The sequence below is a fragment of the Bos indicus x Bos taurus genome, chromosome 13 (assembly GCF_003369695.1).
Source record: "Bos indicus x Bos taurus breed Angus x Brahman F1 hybrid chromosome 13, Bos_hybrid_MaternalHap_v2.0, whole genome shotgun sequence".
NCBI lineage: Eukaryota > Metazoa > Chordata > Mammalia > Artiodactyla > Bovidae > Bos > Bos indicus x Bos taurus.
The window spans coordinates 21,637,123-21,646,091 of NC_040088.1; positions in this window are offsets into that span (position 1 = coordinate 21,637,123).

The following is an 8,969-nucleotide window of genomic DNA, read 5'->3' on the forward strand; positions in this document are numbered from 1 at the left end:
TAAAGAATTCACGTTCACCAAAATGACAACAAAACTTATATCACCTGGAAATAAAGTTAACATAAAATCGCACCTCTTATATGAAGAAAACTATAAACTCTTCCAAGGAGCATAAAGTCTCGTACCCATAAAGAGCACAACTTGCCTCGGACTGGAAAACGCTATAACATGTCGACATTCGTTATCTGAAAATTAGCATATCAAGTAAATGTCATCCCAATCAAGATCCCGGGAAGATTTTATTGTTAAAGTGATCCTAAAATTCAACTAGAAAAACAGATGCATCTTTTTCATAACAAAAAGACTGAACATTTACTGACCATTTACCATGTGCCAGACTTGCTATGCATCATTTCATCTTATCCTCACAAAAACACAGTAGATACTGTTAGAATTAACTTTGGACAGATGAAGAAGCAGAGTTTCAGAGAGAAAAAAAAAATTGCCTGAGATTACACAGCTTGTGGGTGATTGACCTGGGATTAAAGCTCTGGCTGGGTTGTCCCTGGTGGCTCAGTGGTAAAGAATCCACCTGCCAATGCAGGAGACACAGGTTCAATCCCTGTTCCCTAGAAGATCCCACGTGATGGTGCGCCACAACTACTGAGCCTGTGTGCTAGAGCCTGGGAGCCTCAATTACTGAGCCCACGTGCTGAAACCACTGAAGCCCGAGCACCCTAGAGCCTGTGCTCTGCAACAAAAGAAGCCACTGCAAGGAGAAGCCCACATACTGCAACTGGAGAGTAGCCCCTGCTCGCCACAACTAGAGAAAAGCACGTGCAGCAACAAAGACCCAGCTCAGCCATAAATAAATAAATGAGTAAATTATAAAGCTCAGGCTGGCTGAATGAACACAAACTCCGTGAATTTTACCACCCCACTCCACTGCCCTATTGCCAAGAAAGGTTTGAGGATGAGTTGGGACTTGTTCTACCAAATATTAAAATGTACCTACACCAACTAGAGAAGGAAATGGCAACCCACTCCAGTATTCTTGAGAATCCCATGGACAGAGGAACCTTGCGGGCTACAGTCCATGGGGTCGCAAGAGTCAGACATGACTGAGTGACTTTCACTACTACTACGACACCAACTAAAACAGTGCCATTTTGAAAAATGAATTGACAGACCCATTAAACTGAACAGAGTATAGGAATAGAGCCAAATGTATAAGGAATTGCAGTGCACAGTAAAAGTAACATGTCATATTGGTGGAGAAAAGATGGAAGTCAATAAACAGAACAGGACGTTTGGGTAGCCATTTGGAGAAAAATTAAGTTGGAGCTCCATCTCTCTCCTTAAATCTAAATTTCACCTCCTAGATCAAAGAGGTGTATGTAAACAATGAAATTTATTTCTTTTTTGGGTAGAAATAAACAAGTGACTATTTTTATAATCTGGAAATGGAAGTATTTCTCAACATGTTTAAAACTTTTTTTTTTAATCCATCAAGTAAAATCAAGTCAAGATTTGACTTAAAAAAAAAAAAGATTTGACTTCATAATATTAAAAATTTGTATTCAGCAATAATACACCACAGACAAGGTTAAAGACAACCAATGCAGTGGAGGAAAATATCTGTCATATTCATGACAAAGAGTTCTTAAAAACTCAATAGGAAACACCTGAATAGAAAAATCGTCAAATAACAATGGCCTAAACAGGCAATTAACAAAAGGAGAATCACAAATGGAAATGAATACTTGAAAATATATTCCACTTCATTAGTAACCACAGATAGAAACAAAATTGAGACACCGTTTTTCAACAGGTCAGACTGGCAAAAATCAAAAAGATTGGCAGAACCTAGTGTTAACAAGGCTGTATGGAAGTGGGCACAATTTATGCTGGTGGAAGCACAAATTCATATAGTCTACTTTGGGAGGCAGTTTACCAAAATGGAACAAAATTATAATGGGAAAATTCTTGGCTAGTCATTCATTTACAGTGATTTATCCCAGGAAGGACATTAAACAAGTGAACAACCATCTACGTATGAGGTTGCTTACCACAGTATTGTATCAGGACTTCCCTGGCAGTCCAGTGCTTCGGACTCCTTGCTTCTACTGTAGGGTTTGATCCCTGGTTGGAGAACTAAGATCCCATGTGCTGCATGGTGCAGCCAAAAAAAAAAAATACAGTGTTATATAAAACAGAAAATAATCCGGAAATTACTTCAATAATCATCTATGCTGCTACTGCTAAGTCACTTCAGTCGTGTCCGACTCTGTGCGACCCCATAGACAGAAGCCCACCAGGCTCCCCCGTCCCTGGGATTCTCCAGGCAAGAACACTGGAGTGGGTTGCCATTTCCTTCTCCAATGCATGAAAGTGAAAAGTGAAAGTGAAGTCGCTCAGTCGTGTCCGACTCTTAGCAACCCCATGGACTGCAGCCTTCCAGGCTCCTCCGTCCATGGGATTTTCCAGGCAAGAGTACTGGAGTGGGGTGCCATTGCCTTCTCCGATGATCATCTATAGTATTAAATAAATTCTGGTGATTCACACAATAGATTACTAGGAAGCGATTAAAAATGAAAATAGAAATCTATATTTACCAACTGAACATATGTGTACAACATATTATTGAGTGAAAATAGGACAGGTGTGTACTGTGGACCCATGTATATTATAAAGGTCAAACTAAGAGTTTGCATAAAGAGATACCTAAAAAATTCGCCATCAGCTATAGGAAATGGAATTTCCAGTGATATGTAAGTATTTTCTTAAATGTTTTTGTATTGTTTCAATGTTTTATCATCAGAATATATGATTTTTATAATCAGAATATTCAATAAAGCTTTCTGTATTTTGATTTTAAAATGGCACTTAGCACTTATTATACAACCTAGGAACAACTTATCACATTTATGTCAATCCTACAAGGAAGGTATTATTCATTTTACAGAAAAGGGAGACAATCCAGTGCTCAGAAAGTTTAAGCAACTTGAAATGGGAATGTCAGAATCTGAACACAAGTCTCTTGCGTTGACACAAGAGCTTGGCTGACACAAGAGCTCTTTCCATAATGCTATACTGTTACTAATAATTAATAGTTATTAATATTTTAATTATATACGACTCTTGAATCTGCCTGCAATGCAGGAGACTGGGGTTTGGTTCCTGGGTCAGAAAGATGCCCTGGAGAAGGAAATGGCCTGTCCATGGAATTTTCCAGGCAAGAATAATGGAGTGGGTTGCCATTTCCTGCTCCAGGGGATCTTCCTGTCACAGGGTTCAAACCCACATCTCTTGCATTTCCTACATTGGCCGGTAGATTCTTTATCCCTGCGTTGCCTGGGAAGCCCAGCTCCAAAACTTCTCTGTTCCAGTTTGCCACATTTCCTGCTTATCTGGTAGAATAAATACTGTCTACACCTTGAGAAATCTTTTGCCCTGAAGTCTTTGCTCCTCCACAGGTCCTTACATCTCTATCTTGTAGCTCTTTGGTTAGATCATCATGCCTAAATGGGGCTTCACTGGTGGCTCAGATGGTAAAGAATATGCCTGCAATTCAGGAGACCCTTCGATCCCCAGGTCAGGAAGATCCCCTGGAGAAGGGAATAGCTACCCACTCCAGTATTCTTGCCTGGAGAATCCCATGGACAGAGGAACCTAGTGGGTTACAGGGATCACAAAGACTGGGACACGATTTAGCAACTAACACTTTCACACTTGGTGCTTAAATAGAGATTATGCATTTGACCATAATGCAGGTGTTTACTTTTACAATGAAGTATTTAAACAAGAATGTTGAGAAGTCTGAATTTATCTGCTAATCTGATCACTGAGTTCAGAAGCCTTGGGCTCTCCCCTGGCGGACGAAAACCAAGGCGCCAGGCTTCAACACGGTGTAGCACAGAGTGCCGTGGGCCTTTCCTTCCACGCTGCTGCCCACACCTCTCCCAGGGTTTTCATCGCAAAAGCCTGAGCATCGGGACTGGCCCAAAGTGGCATTCAGTTAATGCCAGCTGAAGGGAGGGATAAAGAACACTCTGCCATGAGAGACATTTCAACCAGGCAACTCGAAAGGGGCCTTGGAGGCTGAGCGAAATTTAATTGAGCAGAGATGAGGGTAGGCTTGGATGAAGGCAACATGCTTGCAGTCACCTGGAGAACCACCTCTATACAGCGCTGTCCACGGTTTCAAAGTGCTTTCCTATAATAATGACAACGGCTTCCGTGGACAGAAGGCTTGCCTCATGCCCGGCGCCAGGTGCGTTACATCTCTGCTTTCTTATTCATGTATTTTTAATGTATTATGATTACTATTGTCTGTATGATTAATATTTACTTGCTGTCTCTCTCTACTAGCTCCACACAAGGTCTAGGGAAGCATGCTTTTTTCCCTGTTGTGTTCAAAACAGTGCTTAGTACTGAACAGGTTACTGAATCCTCCACAGAGACCCACGAGGTAAGATCTTTCGCCCCCATTTTACAGATGGGCAACCTGAGGCTCAGAGGGGACAAGTGACTTTTCCAAAAGTAGAGATCCATCCCACATGAGGACAAGACTAAAAATAAATCTATGGTCTCTCTCCATTACCACTGCAACTGCCTGGACTCAGAAATGTCCAGTTGGCCTCAATGTTGGGAGCTGCCACCTGCCTGCTCCTCACTTAATAATGATAACAGCCTCGCAACACTGACCCCTCCCTGAGTGCTTGCTGCTACACACCAGGCGCTCTTCCCAGTGCTTCGCGTGGTTTGACTCCGAGCAACTTAGGAAGTACTTGCTATGATGCCTTTATGGCAGTTGAGGAATCTGAAGCCCCAGGGAGGTTAAAAACCTTTGCAATAATCATACAACCTGTCAGTGGTGGGTTCAGAATTCAGAATCCAGCAGTCTGGGCCCAGCGCCCATGCTTTTCACCCCTGGCCACGATGCCTCAGCAAGATGGCGAGCAGTGGGGGAGAGCTGGGACTTCCAGAGCACTTATGAAGGCCAAGGCCACTCTGCCTGGTAACTATTAGGCATGCTGTCCTGTTTCTCTTCATGCTCTCTTTTCAACCTCACAATCACCCTGTGAAGTTACAGAGGAGGAAACTGGAGCTTTGAGCACCGGACAGATGAGACAGAGTCAATTAGTGGTTGCCTACGGCTTGTGTGGTGGGGAGGAAACGGGGAGTGGCAGTTAATGGGTATTTTGGGGGTGATGAAAATGTTTTAAAATTGATAGGGGTTGATGATTACACAACTGTGAATATACTAAAAACCAATGAATTATATGCACTTTAATGGGTAAAATGCACGGTAGGGGGATTATATCTTAATATCGCCTTTTATCTTAAAGTGGGGGAGCATGGAAGGAAGTGGCAGGGGTGGAATTTCCACCGGCTTCAGATCAAAAACTTTGGAAAACTTTGGAACCGCTGTTGCCTCTTCTTTGTCTCTCACTTCTCACATACAATTATCAGCAATCAGCATGTATCCTAAGGCGTGTTCCCACTTCTCCCCACTGGCTCCCACTGCCTGGTCCAAGCCACCCCCTCTTCTCCAAACCACCGCACCCCTTCTACGCAGTCTCTTTCCTCTCCCCTTGCTCTCGCTCCTCTGTTCTCCACAGAGCAGCCAGAGGGATCCTATTAAAGCATTCCTGTCAGATTTCCCTCTTTTGCTTAAAAGCCTCCAGTGATCTAAAAATAAAATTCATTTACAATTCAGCATTGCCCCCCCACCCCCACCCCCACCACCTGTCCCTGCCTGCCAGCCACACTTGTCCTCAAACACACCCCAGCCTCCAGGCCTCTGCACCTTGGTTCCTCTTACCTGGAATACTCTTGGTCCTGGTGCCGGAAACCCATGCTTGTTCCCCAGTTTCATTCGGGGCTCTGCTCAAATGGAAAACATGCTGCACAGAAGCCCTGGCTGGCCTCCCAGCCTGAGCCAGCCACCAACCCCTGCTCGTCTCTCTCTCACTCCTGCCCTGCCTTGTCCTGCGGGGCCATCCCTGGGAGCAGGAGCTTCATCCTGGGTCCCTGCGACTAGAAAATTGCCCCCACATAGTAGACACTCAAAAAATGAGAAAGGATCTGACACCAAAGTGCTGGCTCCTCTCACTGCCCCAGATCAAGCAAGACGACTCATCACCACGTTTAACACACTGCGCACTGAAAAGTCTACAACCCCGTTGAGTGCTGTGTCTGAACCACTGATCACTTTGAAATGTATGCATTTGTGTGGGATGATAATTCCCTACCAGACTGGGAGCTCCAGAAGGGCAGGGCCCTGAGTCATATGTAGCCCTTGACATCTGGCATAGAGTGTTGAACAGCATTTGGTAAATCTTTTGGTCACTGGCCAAAGAAGACAAATTTGAAAACCAATGGCAGAAGTTTAATTTCTGTTCCTAAACGTAGCAAAGGCACCATCTTCCATTCTACTGCTTTGAAAAATGCCTCAGCCCCATTTCCAAGGGAACTGAGTCACAGTCAACCCTTGAAATTCCTTGGGTTCTGAGCTGTGCCAGGGAAAGCTCCTTGCAGAACAGAGTTTGCCGACTGAGCCCAGAAAACCTGTGTGAACAGCAGGCACACTTAAAGCAGCGCTTGGTGAAACTGCTTCCTGTTATCTCGGGGAGAAACAGGAGCAGAAGAGGCTGGCTTAAGGAGAAAACGCCTGGAGTGTAGGTAGGACTGGGCGTCACCCCCTCACACACAGACAACACCCACCAAAAAAGCCTCCAAGGGCCGGCCCTCTGTCTTCAGGCTGTGCCATGGAGTTGGCCCCTTCCCGCAGTCTGCTCCCTCACTCCAGCACACCCTTCCTGTGCTGTCCATGTTGTTGTCTTTGTCTGCCACGCCCTTCCCTCCTCCTCGGAGCGGGGTGCTACCCTGCCCGTTCTGCAGGAGCGTCCCTCCTCTGTGAAGTCTTTCCACCCCTCCTGTCCCACCACCCTTTCCTCTGACAGAAAACACTCTGAGCTGCGGGTGTCAGCACTGACCCTACCACTTGATCCATCAGAGTGTCAAGCTGGAGACGACAACACAACATGCCCTCAGGGAACTTACAGTCTAGTGGGGGGAGACCAAGGCAAACAAATACAGTGCAAGTTGGGCAAAGGGCTTAGAAGGAAACACATTACAGTGAGAGACACTGCACAGCCAGGTTGAGACGGGGGGAAACCAGAATGAGTGGTTGGGGAAGGCTTCTTAGAAGAGATGGCATTAAATGAGTATCTGAAAGATGAGTATGAGTGAACCAAGCAGGAGTGGGGAGAAATTACCAGAAACAGAGCACAGCACACGCAAAGGTGTCATGGCCTGTGAGCGCTTGGTGTTACCGAGCACCAAGAGGAGGTCTGGGAGAGCGGCATGAGGGGAGGAGACTGGCCTTCTAGAAGGTCCTAACCACTCTGAATCACTGTTCTGAAACTTGTTTCTCTCATCCTGTTTCTCTCTCTCCCCGCCTCAGAAGGGCTGGAGTACATGTTACTCCTCTCTGTCTCCAGGGCAGAGCAAGACACCTGGCGCTCGCGAGCATTCCACAAGTTCCTGTGGGTGGCACCGTCCCTAGCCATGCGGGTGAGCCACCTCTCTTTCTGCCCGTTCCCCACCCCCAAAGCCATCCCCAGTCAGCTCGCCTAACTGAAGCACCGGGGGACGGTTAACCACAGACTGCTGATAGAAACAGAGGATGAAACAGGAGCAGCTGTGACAGCTACGGTTACATCCTTGATAAACGCCACTGACAACCCTGTTGGCAGATGTGACCACCGCATGGTCCTCGGAGACCAGATCCTCAAGGTAAACTTCAATCCGATGGCAACTCCAGTGAAAGAGGACCTGCCAAAATCACGCACCCTGAGACAGACTGTCAGCGTGAAGTTCAAAACAGTTTCCAAGGTCAACTGTTTTTAGTCACAGTACTTCTGACAATGAAATGCATGGATTTTTTTTTTTTCCCTGCACCCAATGTCTCTGATTCTCCAGACACCAAAAGGGTGTCCTGCAAATCAATTTTCAATACTGACACTAACTCCTAGTATTTAAGGACTTGGTCCCACAAGACTGCCCCCCGCTTCAGAGGCTAGTCCAATGTTCCAGGTTGCCACTTGGACCTATGACCAGCTGTAACTGCCGAGGGTTTCCACAATCCTTTCCTCAGGTTAAATAATTACTAGAATGAATGGCTCACAGAAACGCAGGAACGCACTTTTAACTACCATTACTGTTTTACTGATGCAACTCAGGAACATCCAAATGGAAGAACTGCACAGTGCCAGGTCAGGGGAGGGCATGGAGCCTCCTGGCCCTCTTCGGGCACGCCGTCCTTCCGGCACCTTCATGAGTTTACCAGCCTGGAAGCGCTCCAAACCCCCATCATTCAGGTGCTTTTATGGATGGGTTCCATTAGGCAGGCCGGAATGACTGAATCATTGACTATTGGTGATTAACTCAATCTCCAGCTCCTCTCCCCTACCGGAGGTCAGGAGGGGTGCTGAAAGTTCCAACACTAATCAATCACATGATCGGTTCCCCTGGCAACCAACCTCCACCCCGAAGCTATCCATAGGTCACTTTGTTAGCCTAAGCTCTGGTGTGGCTGAAAGGGGCTTGTTAGAAATACCGGAAGTTACTCTCATCATTAAGGAAATTTCAGGGGTTGTAGAAGTTTTTGGGGGGACGAAGACCAACTATATACTTCTTACTCTGTCACACAAGGTTTGAGTAGTTCCTTGGTTGTTTTTTTTTTCCTTAAAACAATCCAGAAGATGAGAAGACAACCTGGGGAGTCAGCAGGAATTTCTAAGTTGCCCAGCAACCCTGCCCTGCACCTCCCCTGATAGGTTAGCCCCTGACCCACCTAGAGCTCTGTCACTTTCAAGAACACACTCATAATTCTTCAGATCACACTTTGAACCCTTGCTTTCTGGCTAATGAGTTTTGATTTTATTCTAAAATAGTTAACTATGTAGGCTAGGCTAACCTATGATTTTTAACTCTTTTGGGAAAGAAAGGGGACTATAGGG